At 42.4% G+C, this 16,010-nt stretch overlaps 1 non-coding gene and 1 pseudogene across 1 annotated transcript; both read right to left on the bottom strand.

Moving 5' to 3' along the window:
- Window positions 1–11,575, bottom strand: LOC102441433 (annotated as a pseudogene).
- On the bottom strand, window positions 515–643 carry LOC111826798. Its single transcript, XR_002830196.1, has one exon. It is a non-coding gene; the product is annotated as a small nucleolar RNA SNORA11 (small nucleolar RNA).
- Window positions 11,576–16,010: the final 4,435 nt, after the last annotated feature.

Genomic DNA, 16,010 nt, shown 5'->3' with positions numbered 1-16,010 from the left:
TTCACAATTAAGTTGTTTATTTGTCTGCATTTCTCTCAGACAGTCCAATATCGCAGAATGCTGTGCCAACAGACACATACTATAATACATGTTCTTCTGTTTTTCAAGTGACAAGTGGTCGCAGAGGCTCTGGGTGGCCCAGCAAAGGCTGCAATTCTGGAGAAGCAACATCAAGATGCCACTTGGAATCTCTTTCTTAAAGTCGGAGTTGTCCTCTGAAAAGACTTGGGTGGATACTGCAAACCTGAAACAGCAACCAAAAGTAATTCTCATTAAAATGTTAAAAAATCCAGGTCTGAAAAGGGATGTTTTTTTATAGCCCATGCAGACTGTATTTTTAAAAAAGAAAAAAGGTGCCCTAGCTGGTGTGACTCAGTGGATAGAGCGTCGGCCTGCAGACTGAAGGATCACTGGTTTGATTCTAGTCAAAGGCATATGCCTGGGTTGGGGGCTCGAATCCAGAAGGGGGTGTGCAGGAGGCAGCCAACCAATGATTCTCTCTCTCTTTTTTTTTTTGTATAGGGCGTAATGTCACAGGAAGGCCATAGTATTCTGCCACCCATGAGGAGTAAGCCCAAGTTGCTGTTGGATGTGTTGTACACAGAGAAGCCATTCTTAAGGCGCTCTGCTCTCTCCACACCCAAGCAATGATTCTCTTCCATCATTGATGTTTCTATCTCTCTCTCTCCCTCTCCCTTCCTCTCTGAAATCAATAAAAATATATAAAAACGAAAAGAAAAAAAGAAAAGAAAAAAGGTATTTAATGTCACTTTCACACACACCAGGAAACAGTCACGTGCAAAAACTGCCATCTGGGGTTGAGAAGAAGGAAAGGGGTTCGTCCCCACCAAGCCTCGGTGCTGGCCATGTGTCCTTCCAGGCAGGTGGGGTGCAGGGACCTTCTCCCCAGAGGTGGGTCCCAAGGCCCAGGCAGTTGAGTAGGGAGGTCTGCCAGCCCCATGGGGGTAGAAGCAAAGTCACCTGCCTTCCCGCTGTTGGGCACACCATCAGCTCCTCCCCTCTTTTTTTTTCAGCCACAAAAACAATATGTTGGTAAGTTAATAGCTCCAGATACTTTCTGACTTGGAAGCAAAGGTAAGAAAGAGACCACATGCTTGATTGTCAGAGAAAAAAGAAAATAAAACCTTAGAAATAGAGAAACATCTTCCTTGATGCACCCTCATTCCCTTCCACAGAAATGAAAAGGGACTCTGACCATCAGTAATAATTGTTGTCACACGTTTCTGAGAAGAGCCTACACTGACTAGTATTTGGTGGAACAACAAGAGCGCGGAGTTAAAGCAAATTCAGAGCCCAGTTCCATCTCCTCACCTCACTCCTGCGTGTCCAACAAACTAGCTGACATCTCCACTCAGCACGCTGTAGTCAACGTCTCCAAAACAATTCATCAAAACTCCTCGAGTTCCCTCTTTCAGCATCACCCACAGGATCATAGGTATCAGCCTTCACTCCTTTCTCTCTCACATACCACAGGGTGTTCCTCCCAATTCGGTGGCTCATGCCTCCTCCAGGAAGGTTCTCTGCCCCTTTGCCCACCTGCATATCCAGCCAGGGGGCCCTGCTCGCCACTCCCACAGCCCTTTCCATCTCCCCACCAGCCTGAATGTCCCTTCAGGCTCAGACCAAAATGTCCTTGATGTTTGAATCTCTGCCTTTAGAGCAGAACCTGCCACAGAGTGAGCAGTTAGTACATTGTAATTTATTAATAAATAAACTTGGGTGTCTAATTCTGCTTGACCATCTATGATTCTGTTAAAAGCAATACTTGATAATGGAGCATGGCTGTCTCTTAGAGAAAGAACTATATTCACTGACCATGATAGCGAACAGCGCTAGGGGATGTATAAGAAAAAAAAAGCAATGGAAAGGTACAGCAGCCTGGAGCTATTAAGCATTGGAGAAAAATCTCAAAGGGCTAAAGGATCTTTGACATCACTCTGCTACAGAACTATAGAAGGGTGAGGCAAGCACTGACAAACCTGTGTTGTTCCAATGCTTAAGTTTTGCTAAATTTATTTTAAAATTATAATATATGAAGTGTTTCCCTGAAAATAGCAATTATTCTTTACATGTTAGATGATCTGTAATACAAGTGGTCATAATTTGTATTATGAACATTTACAGCAAACAATGTCTTTCCGGCATCTACCTAGGTCCTTTCCACACATTTTTCCAATAATTATTTTATCAGCCAGCTTGTTATAAAAGAAGAAACTGAGGCCCAGAGAGACATTGAGACAACCCAAAGATTGCTTGGCTGGTAGGGGGCAGAGCCAGAATGGAAACCAAGCATTTGAGCCCAGCTGGCGTGGCTCAGTGATTGAGCATCGGCCTATGAACCAGGAAGTCATGGTTTGATTACTGGTCAGGACATATTCCCAGGTTGTGGGCTCAATCCCCATTGTGGGGCATGATCAGTGAATCTCTCTCTCATCATCAATGTTTCTCTCTCTCTCCTTCTCCCTTTCTCTCTGAAATCAATAAAAAGGTCTTAAAAAAAGAAAAAGAAACCTTGATTCCAGGGTGGCACACCTCAAGACAATGCCATGTGGCCTCCCTGAATAAAAATGTTGGTCATAACGGAAGCACGTGTGTGACACAGGACAAGCACTACTTGGTTCCCTGAGGAGCCGGTCTCCACATATTTAGACTCCAGTAACGTTCTTTTCCAAATGTCATCTTGCCTATGATGATTTGAACATGTGCTCTATTTTTCTCTACCCTTGACTGTGCTTGAATGATTTCACAAATTCAATATTATCCTGTCATACATATAAGCAGTAGCAATGGTGTGTTTGTGATCACAGGCAGTTAGAGATGAAAAAGTATTTTGCAACAATAAAAGTTCATTTTGATCAATCTTTTGCCTTTGGAAATAAAATGTTGGTCATAGTTTGAAAATTAAAACATCATTGGCTTGAATTCTGATGAGAAACTTTATTCTTCGAAGAGCACACTTATCTGTAAAACTCTACATAAATAATTAGAATGTATGTATCAATTTTATTAAGCATTGTTATCATTAGATCTTCAAAGAGAATCTAAGATTAGGGTTTTATTTAGGAGAAAAGCATGAACCTCCACAGCTGAAGGAGACACTAATTTCCCATAGGACTCACAAGGCAGCCTTTTCCCTTTTTTTTTTGAGGGTGAGATCTTAAGGTGATTAAAAAGCATTTGGGCATTTTCCTCTTTACAACTACAGCTTGCCTTTGCAGTTTTGCTCTTTATAGAGGTTTCTGAGGTCTGGTTGTAGACCACAAACCTTGGTATTTCCTCTGACGGGGTCCGCAACAGTCCCATCCAGGGAGCAATCTTCTTTTCCAAAACTTACAATTTCACACATTACATCATTTTATTTATCCATGGGGAACACTGATCTGTCAGCAAACCTTGACCTGCCCAGGTGTGACCAGCAAACTCCATTAGAGTCAATGAACCTTTTCGAGGGGTGTCTGACTGTTAGAAGAAAAATAAAGGATGAGTTTTAGGATGAGTTAGAAGGATGAGTTAGAAGGATGAGTTAGAAGGATGAGTTAGAAGGATGAGTTTTACTGTTTCAGATACTTTTTTCCTTGTTTGACATTTAGTCAAAAGTATATATTTTTTACATTTAATATCATTTTGTATAGATTTCAGGTGTACAGCATAGTGGTTAGATAATCACATACTCTACAAAGTGTTTCCCTGATAATTCCAGTCCCCACCTGGCACCATAAATAGATGTTACAATATTATTGACTAGATTCCCTATGCTGTACTTACAACCCCATGACTATTCTGTAATTACCAATCTGTACTTCTCAATCCCCCCTCCACTCTAGCAACCATCAATCTGTTCTCTGTACCTATGGGCCTGTTTCTATTTTGCTTATTTATTTTGTTCTTTAGATTCCACATGTAAGTGAAATTATATGGTATTTGTCTATCTCTGACTGACTTATTTCCATGCTGTGACAAATGGTAAAATTTCATTCTTTTTTTTATGACGAATATTCCATTGTATGTATGTATGTGTATGTGGCACAAATTCTTTATCCACTTGTCTATTGATGGGCACTTGGGTTGGATATTTTTTAAATATGTTTTTATTGTTTTTAGATTGACAGGAAGGGAGAGGGAGAGAAACATTGATCAGCTGCCTCCTGCACATCCCTTACTGGGGATTGAGCCCAGGCATGTGTCCTGACCTGGAATTGAACTAGTTACCTTTTGGTACATGGGACAAGACTCAATCAACGGAGCCACTCCGGCCAGGGCATGGGGTGGATATTTTTAAAAACCGAAGTATAGTTAACACAATGCAGTATACAGATCATGCATATGGAAATGGACACTCGAAACCTGTATGATCCTATTACCCAATGTCACCCAAACATTTTAATTAAAACAAAAATAAAAGCAAAGTATAGTTAACAGAGAACCTACCCAGAACGTATGGGTTGTGCTGGGCCTTGAAAACTGTTCCACAGTCAGAGATCTTTCTCGAAGAGGTGATCTTTCTACACTATCGGGTATTGCACTTAAAACATGGTTTTGTGCATGCCTTCCTCTGTACTAAATGACAGATAATATGTTATTGTTTAAATAAAATTCAAACCTTAAAAAAAACAAAAAATAATCTATATGCTTCACTCCTTTAGTCATTCATTTATTCACTTACTTGAAAACTTATTTATATGTTGGTAAACATAAGATCTAGTAAGCATAATAATGAAAATTTATTAATTATGGAATTGTGTTATTTAACCTAATAAAATAGTAACGTCCTAATTGGTAAATATGGGGTAAAAACCTTTACTACATGCAATTCTTAGTATTAAACTATAATACAAATGTAGTTCTGCAGTTGTGAAGCATCTGACTTTTTTTAAGGTGATATTTGCCTTCTTTTGTGATTTCACACCCAGCCTCAATATTCTAAGATTAAATATTAAAGCTTTGCCGTTCTGACCTCCTGGGAATGGGTCCATGGCTATGCTCAGGGAGGCACAGGGAATGCAAGAGAAAACATTGCCTCAGCGTTTGTTCTCTCCCTAAGCTTTATGTTGCCACAACCTGGGTGCTTCTGTGTTCTATAAAATAGACACACGCTACTTGTGTCATAGCAAAGCGTGTGGTCATTATAAAATGTTTGTGCCTATTATCAGCAGCACAGCTTCCCCAGACCTTTTCCATTTGCAGGGCTGAGTTGAGCTTGGCTGAAGAAGGGATTGCTTCTACACTGCAGTAAACATAGTAAAGTTAGCGGGAAAAATGAGAGCTGATAAAAATGACAGGCACTCCTCATTCATGCCAGTCGTTATTTAACATCTTTACATTCATTGAATCTGTATACTAGTAACAATTTTTTGAGTTAGCAATTATTATTGCCCTTTTAAAAATGACAAAATTGAGGCTCAGAGAGATTCATTTATACCAAATCACACAGAGTCTGGGTGGCAGGACTTCAACACAGTCTGTCTGTCTCCTGACCTCACCTTCATGCTATTTTCTGCACATCATCCTGACCATCAGATATGTCCCGGACACCTAATCTCCCTCATTTAGCTTAAGCCATGTTTTTATTTCACAAAATAGTGAACAAACCCTGCCAGCCCCTGTAAATTCTCACAAGCCACTTATTTTCAGGAAGCAGATTATGGAGACATTTTATGCAAAGTACCAGGATTCTATGTTGTTTGTTTGTTTGAACGTGCACTTTAATATAATGGAATGTGTCTTACAGAGACAGGCCGAGATCCAGGAACTGCCACCTTCTGCTCAGCAGGCTCGGGGCCTATGGGGGGTAACCTGCTCCGTGCGGTGTGGACTGGTGGGGAGGACATGTGGTCCATGCCAGTTTGCCTGTGAACACAACAACACGTAACTGAGCATCTGGGAGTCAGGACAGAGGACAGACCTTACACAGCTCCTGATGTGACTCTTCATTACAGTCTGCCTTCCAAGAGAAATGAGCTGAGTTCAGAAAGACAAATGTGGGGAGGGGCCTGGCACCAGCTAGCTCTGTCACCTTCTCCTGAGCAATCGCCATCAGCATGTATTCACTGAGTGACCAGCTATTCTGCCATAGGGCAGAACAGAGAGGTAATGGAACATCTATTTCTGACCCTTACGGAATTTACAAGTTATTGAAAACACATAAATAATTAGAGTACAATGCAATGCAATTTATATAACAACATGTTATGGCACATGGTTCTGAATAGAAGCACTGTAGAAATTCAGGGAATAGAGTGATCAGTAAAAGAACAAAATTAAGCCCACCTGGCAGGGCTCGGTGGTTGAGCGTCTACCTATGAACCAGGAGGTCACGGTTTGATTCCCAGTCAGAGCATATGCCCAGGTTGCGGGCTGGATCCCCAGTTGGGGGTGTGCAGGAGGCAGCCTATCAATGATTATCTCTCATCATTGATGTTTCTATCTCTCTCTCCCTTTCCCTTCCTCTCTGAAATCAATAAAAATATATTTTTTAAAAGAAGAACAAAGTTAATTATAAATGTGCAGGGGCTAGATTTAGAAAACCACAAAACTTTATGAATCATCATAAGAATGGGGAGGCAAATATGTTTTCTAATGGGCAAACTAAATATCATAACAATGTCAGTTATTCCTACATTTTCAACAAATTTAATGCTATGAAGTCCAATGTGAAGCTTTTTAAAAAATTTGACAATATTGTATAGTTATTTGTCAGTATAGGAGAGTAAATATTCATAAAAAACAAAAGAGTAATGATGATAGGAGGCTTTCCATATCAGATATTAAAATGAAAAATAAATTGCCTGGCTCATGCACAAGACTACAGATGGCTCTTCTAGAAACAGATTACAATTCATTTATTCATGAATAATAAAGTTGTGAAAATTAAAATAGGACCATTTTTGACCTATCAAGTTTTAAAATACACATACTACCCAAAGTTTTGCAGCTGAATGAAAAAGTTAGTCTCCTGTATTATCAGTGAGCCTATCAATTGGTAGAACCATTCTGGGACAAACTTTGAAAAAATGTTCAAGGACCTTAAAAATATCCACAACTTTTGACCTGGTGTCTTTAGCTCTAGGACTACATCACCAGGAAGAAATTTGAAGACATCCTTATTTAGATTTACATAAAATGACACTTACTGCACATTACAATAATGAACATATAGACAAAAAAACCTCAATAATAAAGAAATCATAAATTACACATACCCACATGATTATATTCTAGTCATTAAAATTATGATTTTGAAAATATCTAATAATATGGAAAATATGAATAATGTTAAGTAATAATCAATAAAAATATCCTATCTAATAATAGAGAAACATGGTAATTAGCCGTACCTCCGCTACCCTTCCCATTGGCTAATCAGGGCGATATGCAAATTAACTGCCAACCAAGATGGCGGCCGGCAGCCAGGCAGATTGAAGCGAACAGGAGGCTTGCTTGCTTCAGTGACAGAGGAAGCCAACGTTCCCCGCCTGCCTTGCCGGCCTCTGAGCTTGCAGTTTAAGAAACAATGTTACAAATATAGAAGCTAAAAAAAACCCCAGAAACCTGCTTTCAGCCAGCCGGGCTTCAGCCAGCAGGACCGCAACATTGTTTCAATTATAGAACAAATGCAGATCCCTGCTTTCAGCAGCCGGGATCTCAGAGCTGGAGTGAGCAGGACCGCAACAGTGTTACAATTATAGAACCCAAACAAACCAGATACCTGCTTTCAGCAGCCGAGGCCTCAGCGCTGGAGCCAAGCCTCAGAGCTAAAGCTGGCCCAGAATTTTAAAAAAAGGAAAAAAGGACAGGTTGGGAGCTTCAGTCACCCGCCAGCCTGAAAACGGCCCTCAGCCCCTCACCCAGACTGACCAGGCACCCCAGTGGGGACAACCACCCTGAAGGGGGTGTGACCAGCTGCAAACAGCCATCATCCTCTCATCCAGGCTGGCCAGGCACCCCAGTGCGGCTCTGTATGTGACATGGGGCGGGGCCACAACCTCCCTATCCACCCTGCTCTGTTTGTGACAGGGGAAGGCACCCCAACCCCCTGATCAGCCCTGCTCTGTGCCTGATCCAGGACACCCTTCAGGGCAAACCAGCCAGTCCCCACCCGTGCACCAGGCCTCTATCCTATATAGTAAAAGGGTAATATGCCTCCCAGCACTGGAATCAGCTGAGCAGCGAGGCCTCCCAGCACCGGGATCAGCGAAGCTGCAAGGCCTCCCGGCACCGGGATCAGCCTGACAGGGGGCAGCGACCAAACCCCCTGATCGCCCTGCCGCTCTGTGTGTGACAGGGGGCGGGGCCACAACCTCCCTATCCGCCCTGCTCTGTTCATGACAGGGGAAGGCGCCCCAACCCCCTGATCAGCCCTGCTCTGTGCCTGATAGAGGGGAGCTCCCCAACCCCCTGATCACCCTGCGGCTCTGTGTGTGACAGGGTGTGGCGCCCCAACACCCCCCGCCCCCTCATGGGCCCTGCTCTGTGTGTGACGAGGTAGAGCCATAACCTCCCCATCGGCCCTGCCCTGAGTGTGACAGGGGTGGCATCGCAACCTCCCGATCCGCCCTGCTCTGTGCATGACAGGGGCGGCGCCCCAACTCCCCAATCGGCCCTGCTCTGAGCCCGACCAGGGGCTGCACCTAGGGATTGGGCCTGCCCTCTGCCACCAGAAGCAGGCCTAAGCCAGCAGGTCATTATCTCCCGAGGGGTCCCAAACTGCGAGAGGGCACAGGCCAGGCTGAGGGACCCTCTCTCCCCCCCGAGTGCACAAATTTTTGTGCACCGGGCCTCTAGTATATATATAAAAAAGAAAAGTATGTAAAAAGTACTACATTCTACCATGGTAAGATCATGTTAGTATAAGAAAAAAAGATAAACATTGGTTTTTTACAGGACAAAATAATCTTACTCTTTTAATGTGTAAATCACAGATATAAAAAAGGTACATAAGTTGCACAGTATATTTTTGGAATATTAAGATTCCATAGGTTTGGAATAGTTGGAAATAGAGGATAAAAGGGCCTTGAGCATGGCAATATGGAAAACACATGTCTACAGAAAGGGAGGGCCCTGAAGTAAAAGGGAATGTACAGTTGGAAGTGTCCAAACTCACTTTAATAGGAAATAGGAAAGGTTTTGATGGTGGAGCCCAGGCAGGCTGGGAGGAAGAGGAGTGAACCAGTCACGTGCTCTTGGTTCGGGTGTGGGTGAGGAATGGGTCCCAGGCAGCCACAGTGAGAAAGCAGGAGGGAGAAGGATCCTGAAAGAATTAACAGGACAGAACCACCTAGAACTGGGAATTTCAGCTCCAAACTGCGCAACACACACTGACCTGTGAAAAAGCTAGAAGTGGCGCTATGAACCCATCTTGAAAGAGTCCAATTACTGGCTAAGCACTGGCCAGTGCTTCCACCATCCACCTCCCGCAGGGGGACCTTTATTTTTTATTCTTTTTAAATATGTTTTTATTGATTTGTAGAGATAGAGGAAGGGAGGGAGAGAGCAAAACATCGATGCATCAACAACGATCTGCTGCCTCCTGCAGGCCTCCCCGCTGGGGATCAGCCTGAAATAAGAGCATGTGCCCTGACTGGGAATCAAACCTGCGACCTCTTGGTATATGGGTCGATGCGCAACCACTGAGTCACACTGGCCAGGTGCAGGGGGACCTTTAATAACTCCCTCCCTTGCTGCAGAAAGCCTGTGGCATGACGGTCCAGGTAGTGCCCCCAAAGCGAGACAACACAATGGGGGTGCCAATAAGTTATAAATGCAGCTAAGAACTGCTGTAAATACTGCTGAAACAAAATTCATGCCAAATATGCAAATGTTAAATATTCAATTCATGTCAATATTCAAATGCATAAACAACTTAGAAAAGTGTCCACATAAGTTTAACAGAGAATGCTTTGTCTAGATTAATCCATGAGACCTAAGTGACAAGGGCCTCTGTCCTCTGTGACTTTTGTTTACCATGAGAGAAGCAGGACTTACAGTCTTGTTCCCCTAAGCACCTCCTCACTGTCCACATTGGGGGTTTTCATTCTCTGTGAGTCCGAAGTGAGAGAAGGCAGCCTCATGTGTACCGGTGTTTTCTTTGCAGGAGTCTGTAGTCAGCAGGAGTCTGAGATTCGTCCCAGACGGTGGCGGGCCGCAGAAAGGCTACTAGCCCCCACACTCAGTGATTTGTCCTCTTGTTCATTCCTGGGGAAGGGAAATCAAGTTAATTACTGGGATGCAAACTCTGTGAGAATAGAGAACATTTGCCCATGACCAGACACCTTCAAGAACAGTGCCTGGCTCCTAGGCGATACTCCTATTTGTTGAAAGGATAAACAGATTATTATTTCCAAATCCGTTTCAATTTCAATGAAGAATCATCAATAGAGAGAAAAGATCGAAGTTTCTTATTGCTTATGATCAAACATTATAGCCCATAAGATTAAGAATTCACTGCTGCATTCCCTTTTTCTTTTTTTAAATATATTTTTATTGATTTCAGAGAGAAGGGGATGGAGAAAGAGAGAGAGAAACATCAATGATGAGAGAGAATCATTGATCAACTGCCTCCTGCACGTTCCCTACTGGGAATCGAGCCCACATCCCGGGCAATGTGCCTTGACCAGGAATCGAACCATCACCTCTTGGTTCATAGGTCAACGCTCAATCACTGAACCATGCTGTCTGGGCCCCTTTTTTTTATCTGCCCCAATCTAACAGTAATCCTTCTGTGGTCGATATTTAATAGCGTGTTTTTATCCTCAAACACTGGCCGTGACCTGCCCTGAGTGTGATTCTCATTCTCTCACGCCCTCCACAGTCCGGGTGTTCACGTGTGCGCAGCACAGGGAGGAGGCTGGGTGGTTATTTCTCATACGTACTGCGTCCTGTCTGCAAAATGGGTCGGTCTCTGCTGAAGTGGTTTTGCTTGAATTGTCATCACACCATTCAAATCACTATAAAAATTGTTGGAGAAGCGATGGTTCTGAGGAAAGTAAAAACAATAAAAATTAAAAAGCATCCATAGCCACTGCCACCATGACTGCCTGCTGGAATCCATAGGAAGCAACAGCACATTCAGACTGGCTAATGGGAGGAACATTCCATGAAGAAACTAGAGTTTATACAGAGGTAGGGAGCAAAATTAACAAGGAACAGCTTAATTCCCCAAGGCTTATCACAGCGGCGACACATGCCCACACTTGGGCCTGGAGCAACCAGGGTTGCTGCCTGGAGAAATGCCACCAACACACTGTAACCTGGAAGCTGTGAGAAAAGCAACACCACACCTCATGTTCTCTAATCTCTGAGCGCCCACAGGGGACAGCTGCTGGGCAAGACAGCCAGGGAACGCAGCCTCCAGGGCACCCCAGGGGGAGGCAGGTGCAGAGAGCACCAGGAGAAGCAGAGGAAAGGGGTCCCAGCTCCTGACCAGCTTGCTCTGGACCTCTCCTCCCTTGTCCTTCACAGCTTCCCCCTCTGCTTCCTGGGAGCAGCATGGTACCTGGAAAACTCCAACCACCAGATCCAAAGGCTTAAATTTAAATCCCAGTTCTAACTGCTTCCTGGTTGGTGATCATGGGAAGATTACTGTGGAGTTTTAATTTCCTGATCTCTAAATTGGGAATAATGACACCTACTTCATAGAATTATTATGGGAATGAAATTAGACAACATTGGTGAAAGCATGAATTAAGGGCTCAATAATCAATTCTTTATTCCAAATCCTTAATATGTCCAACTAGGATTCAAAATAATATTTAGACCTAGAGGAACTGGGTTTCTGAGACTAGAATTCTATTCTGGGTCAAGAATAGAACTAGCAACTACAATCACATTTTCCTCATGTTGGATAAATGTACAAAGAAATGTTAGAGGGATAAATGAATACCTATTGCAATTACCACTAGAATACTTTGACTATTTCAAAATAAGTTCTATTAGTATTTATTTGTACTTTTACCTGTGTTGTCCATGTATTTTCTTTCAGCATTTATCCAAAAAAGGACATCAAAATAGATGTAGAAAACATTTCTTAATACTATTAAAAACCACCAAATATCTGTAAATAATTGCTTAGATATCGTCAGGCAAAATAAATAAACTTGAGAAATGGGAACATTTGCGCAATGTTCCTATTTCTCAAGTTTATTTCTTCTGCCTAATGTTTAACAGTTCCATGTTGTTATCAACTGTTCATTTCTATGTAATCCATGCTGCATATTTTACTATGCAAAGTGGGAGATGATGTTGAACCTGTCAGAGCAGTTTCAAGAGACCAAAACTTACAACAAACTCAGAGCAACTCCAACAACAAAAGCAAATAAGACTATTGTAAAGCCTGCACACTGGAGAATAAAGCAATCCTGTTAGGTATTCCTGTTTCAAACCACTACTCACCGAACTGCCTGCCCTGTTCAGGCCTGTGTCCTTTCAATCTCACAAAGGCATTCTGTAGACTTGCTCCTGTGCTAGGGCATATTTTTGCCTCTGCCTTGAGTACCCTCCCCTTTCTTTTCAGCTTACCAAATCTTGCCTATTGTTTAAGATTCAGTTAAGGTCTTACTCTACTTCAAGCATGTCAAACTCAAAGGCTAACATGGGCCAAATAAACAAGGTTTAAGTTTATGTGGGCTGCAGAAAAAAAAAAAGCTTCCATTTTCATGGAAACATAGGCTTATGTTGATAAAGACATGCTGAATACAAAGGGCTGAAATAAATGAGTAATCGTTAACATAAAATAATAGAACTTTTATTAAAAGTTAATATTTTTTTCTTGAACATTAACTTACCAGACACTGAATAACTGCACAAATTAATAAGTGTAACGCAAATAAACCTATTTTTCTTGTTCTCCGAAAGCAAAATATTTCCTGTTGCACACACCAAACAAGTCAGTACAAGACTAAAGATGTGGCAATTGGCTGCTATAATATTCGCTGCTAATTTTAGTGGAGAGAAATGGTGCGCCTGCGCATAAGGAGCGTAAGGGAAATGAATGGAACACAATTATAGTAATCAGTCATTAGCGAATGTTGTAGTTAATTATTAATAATTATGTATAACAGAATATTATAAAACTTAAGTTATGAAATTTTTATTAAAATGTTTCTTCGATGCCCTTATATTGGCTGGGCTGCAAAAATATTTGTTGTGGGAAGCATGCGGCCCACGGGCCACGAGTTTGACATGCTTGCTCTACTTTGTGAGGGGTATGCTCTTTTTCCTTTGAACCCTACATCATTTATGAGCTAAAGGACATGTAACTATTATAATATAATGAAATGTAATATAACATAATATGATATGATATAATACATATAATTAGCATCTGATTACAATAATAAAACTAACACTTATTGAGTGCCTACTCTATGCCACACAATGTCTTGTCTCCTTTAATTCTCATAGATAACAAAACCCGTTTTGAAAGAAAGGGGCTGATTCAAGATTACAAAGCTAATAAATCATGATGTCAGGCTCCAAACTTGTAGTCTATACCCAAAGCTCAACCTCTCATTCACTCTACTACCTACTAGATTGCCTCATCTTGTATGTGTGCATGTGCGTGTGGCATGGCTGGACTCCCGCCAACTAAATTACATGTAGCTTGAGACCAGGAACCCTCTCAAACCCCTTTTCTCTGCTCCCCTCTACACAAGATGGGCTGTGCGACACATAAAATCCCAACTCCTTAGTACTACCGAAGGTCTCCCATGAATAAGCTTCGCTTTCCACTAGGTCTTTGAGCAAGAATGCAATTCAACAAAAATTTACTAAGACAGTTGCTAGGTTCTGTGTTAGTGACTGTCATATTGACATGATATTGCCCTCACCACAATCCCTTGGACAACATATTACTATCCTCATTCTACAGATTAGGAACCTAAAGTTTAGAAAAGTTCAATCAACACGTCCAATATAATTCCCCCTATAGGTCTCTTGATTCCAAATGCTCTGGTCTTGCCACAATGCCTCTGTGGGTCCCAGTATCCCATCCTCTAACCCAGTGGTTCTCAACCTTCTGGCCCTTTAAATACAGTTCCTCATGTCGTGACCCAACCATAAAATTATTTTCGTTGCTACTTCATAACTGTAATGTTGCTACTGTTATGAATCATAATGTAAATATCTGATATGCAGGATGGTCTTAGGCGACCCCTGTGAAAGGGTCGTTCGACCTCCAAAGGGGTCGAGATCCACCGGTTGAGAACTGCTGCTCTAACCCGAAGTCCAATCACTGTTCTCTAAACATGCCCATCTTACATTCCTCCGTGCCTTTGATGGGCCTGAAATGACCCATGCAGACTTCCTACTCCTTTATTCTCCTAAAACACATTGCTTTTGCACATCATCCGCAGAATGTATTGCATCTGACTTGTTTTATACTTTTGGTTTTACTAGGTCAGGGACTATGCTTTCTTCATCTACATATCTCTTCAAAACACCTAATACAGTTCACTTCACACAAACTCAATAAATGTTGGATGAACCCAATGTATACTCACTGACTGATTCTTTTATCACTTTGGTGGGAGGAGATGAGAACATTTGTAACCTGCAAATTGGCTAGAAATATTGGGGCAAACATTTTTTCTCTTCAAAAATATGGAAACAGTGCTACAGCTCAGAGCTGATGGAAAGTTTCAAATCGGAGTGTCCCCACTCTATTAAAGAATACGGTGATTCTATTAAACTCCATGAAATAAGTATTTTAAAAATTAGTCTTTTTAACAAACAGACCAGATATCTTGATAATAAAGTTTAATAGAATAGTAATCTTTTTTAAAAAATGTATTTTATTGAATTTTTACAGAGAGGAAGGGAGAGGGATATAGAGTTAGAAACATTGATGAGAGAGAAACATCGATCAGCTGCCTCCTGCACACCTCCTATTGGGGATATGCCTGCCACCAAGGTACATGCCCTTGACCGGAATTGAACCTGGGATTTTTCAGTCCGCAGGTCAACACTCTATCCACTGAGCCAAACCAGTTAGGCTACAATAATAATCTTGACAAACTGAAGCCAAAGGTATAAAAACTGAAGGAAAGAGAGAGACTAGGGGGAAAGCATTACCTGGGGGGATTAAGATCAGAAGCCAGGGAGATGCTTTGAGTTTCAAAACTTCTGGACGGGGGAACACGCATTAGATCAGTGTTAATACGGGAAATGAGTCCCTGTGGAGATTTAGCCTCAGCGACTTTCAATTTTTCTTTCTCTTTTCTTCTGCCTGTGTCAACAGAAAATACAATATTATTAATAATGTTATCTAATATAGGTACTTAGAATTCACTGTTTACAGAAAATATCTGTTCTTGAGTTAGCATGAGTTTGCTATGGCCTTGGACCTTGCTATAGAGAGCAGAGACCCATGGTGCTATTGGCTGACATGATACTTCTCCACACATTCATAATGAATGCCTATCATTTCAGTATTAGGCAGAAAAATAGAGATTATATACTGAAGCAAGAAAAATTCTCAGAATTTTATAATATCAGAACTAATCCCTTTGGTTAGAAAAATAATAATATTTAAATTAGCATGATTATTACTCTACTAGAGTCCTGGTGCATGAAAATTCATGCACTTGAGGGGGGTTCCCTCAGCCCAGCCTGTCCCCTCTCACAGTCCAGGAGCCCTCAGGAGCGGGAGGCGACCTGGCGATCAGGGGAAGGTGACGCCCCCATCACACCTCTGCTGCTGCCACTGCCGGCAGCACAAGCCTCGGCCGGCCCTGGTTACCTGAACCTCGGGCAGCTGACAGCGAAGGCTTGCCTGCACCTTGTGCCAGCCCTGGGTGGCTGGGAGGCTGAGGGGACTGGGGGACTCCGGAGGCAGGCGCCCCGGCGGGGCTGAGGGGACTGGGCGCTGCCATCGTGTGGCTGTGGGCACTGCCATCTTTGAGGGCGGGCAGTCAATTAGCATATTCCTTCCTTATTGGCTGTTGGCGCCGCCATCTTTGCGACGGTGTGAGGGTCAATTAGCATATTCCCTCTTT

The sequence above is a fragment of the Myotis lucifugus genome, unplaced genomic scaffold, assembly GCF_000147115.1.
Source record: "Myotis lucifugus unplaced genomic scaffold, Myoluc2.0 scaffold_102, whole genome shotgun sequence".
Classification (NCBI taxonomy): Eukaryota; Metazoa; Chordata; class Mammalia; order Chiroptera; family Vespertilionidae; genus Myotis; species Myotis lucifugus.
This window is presented reverse-complemented; position numbering and strand designations above follow the sequence as displayed.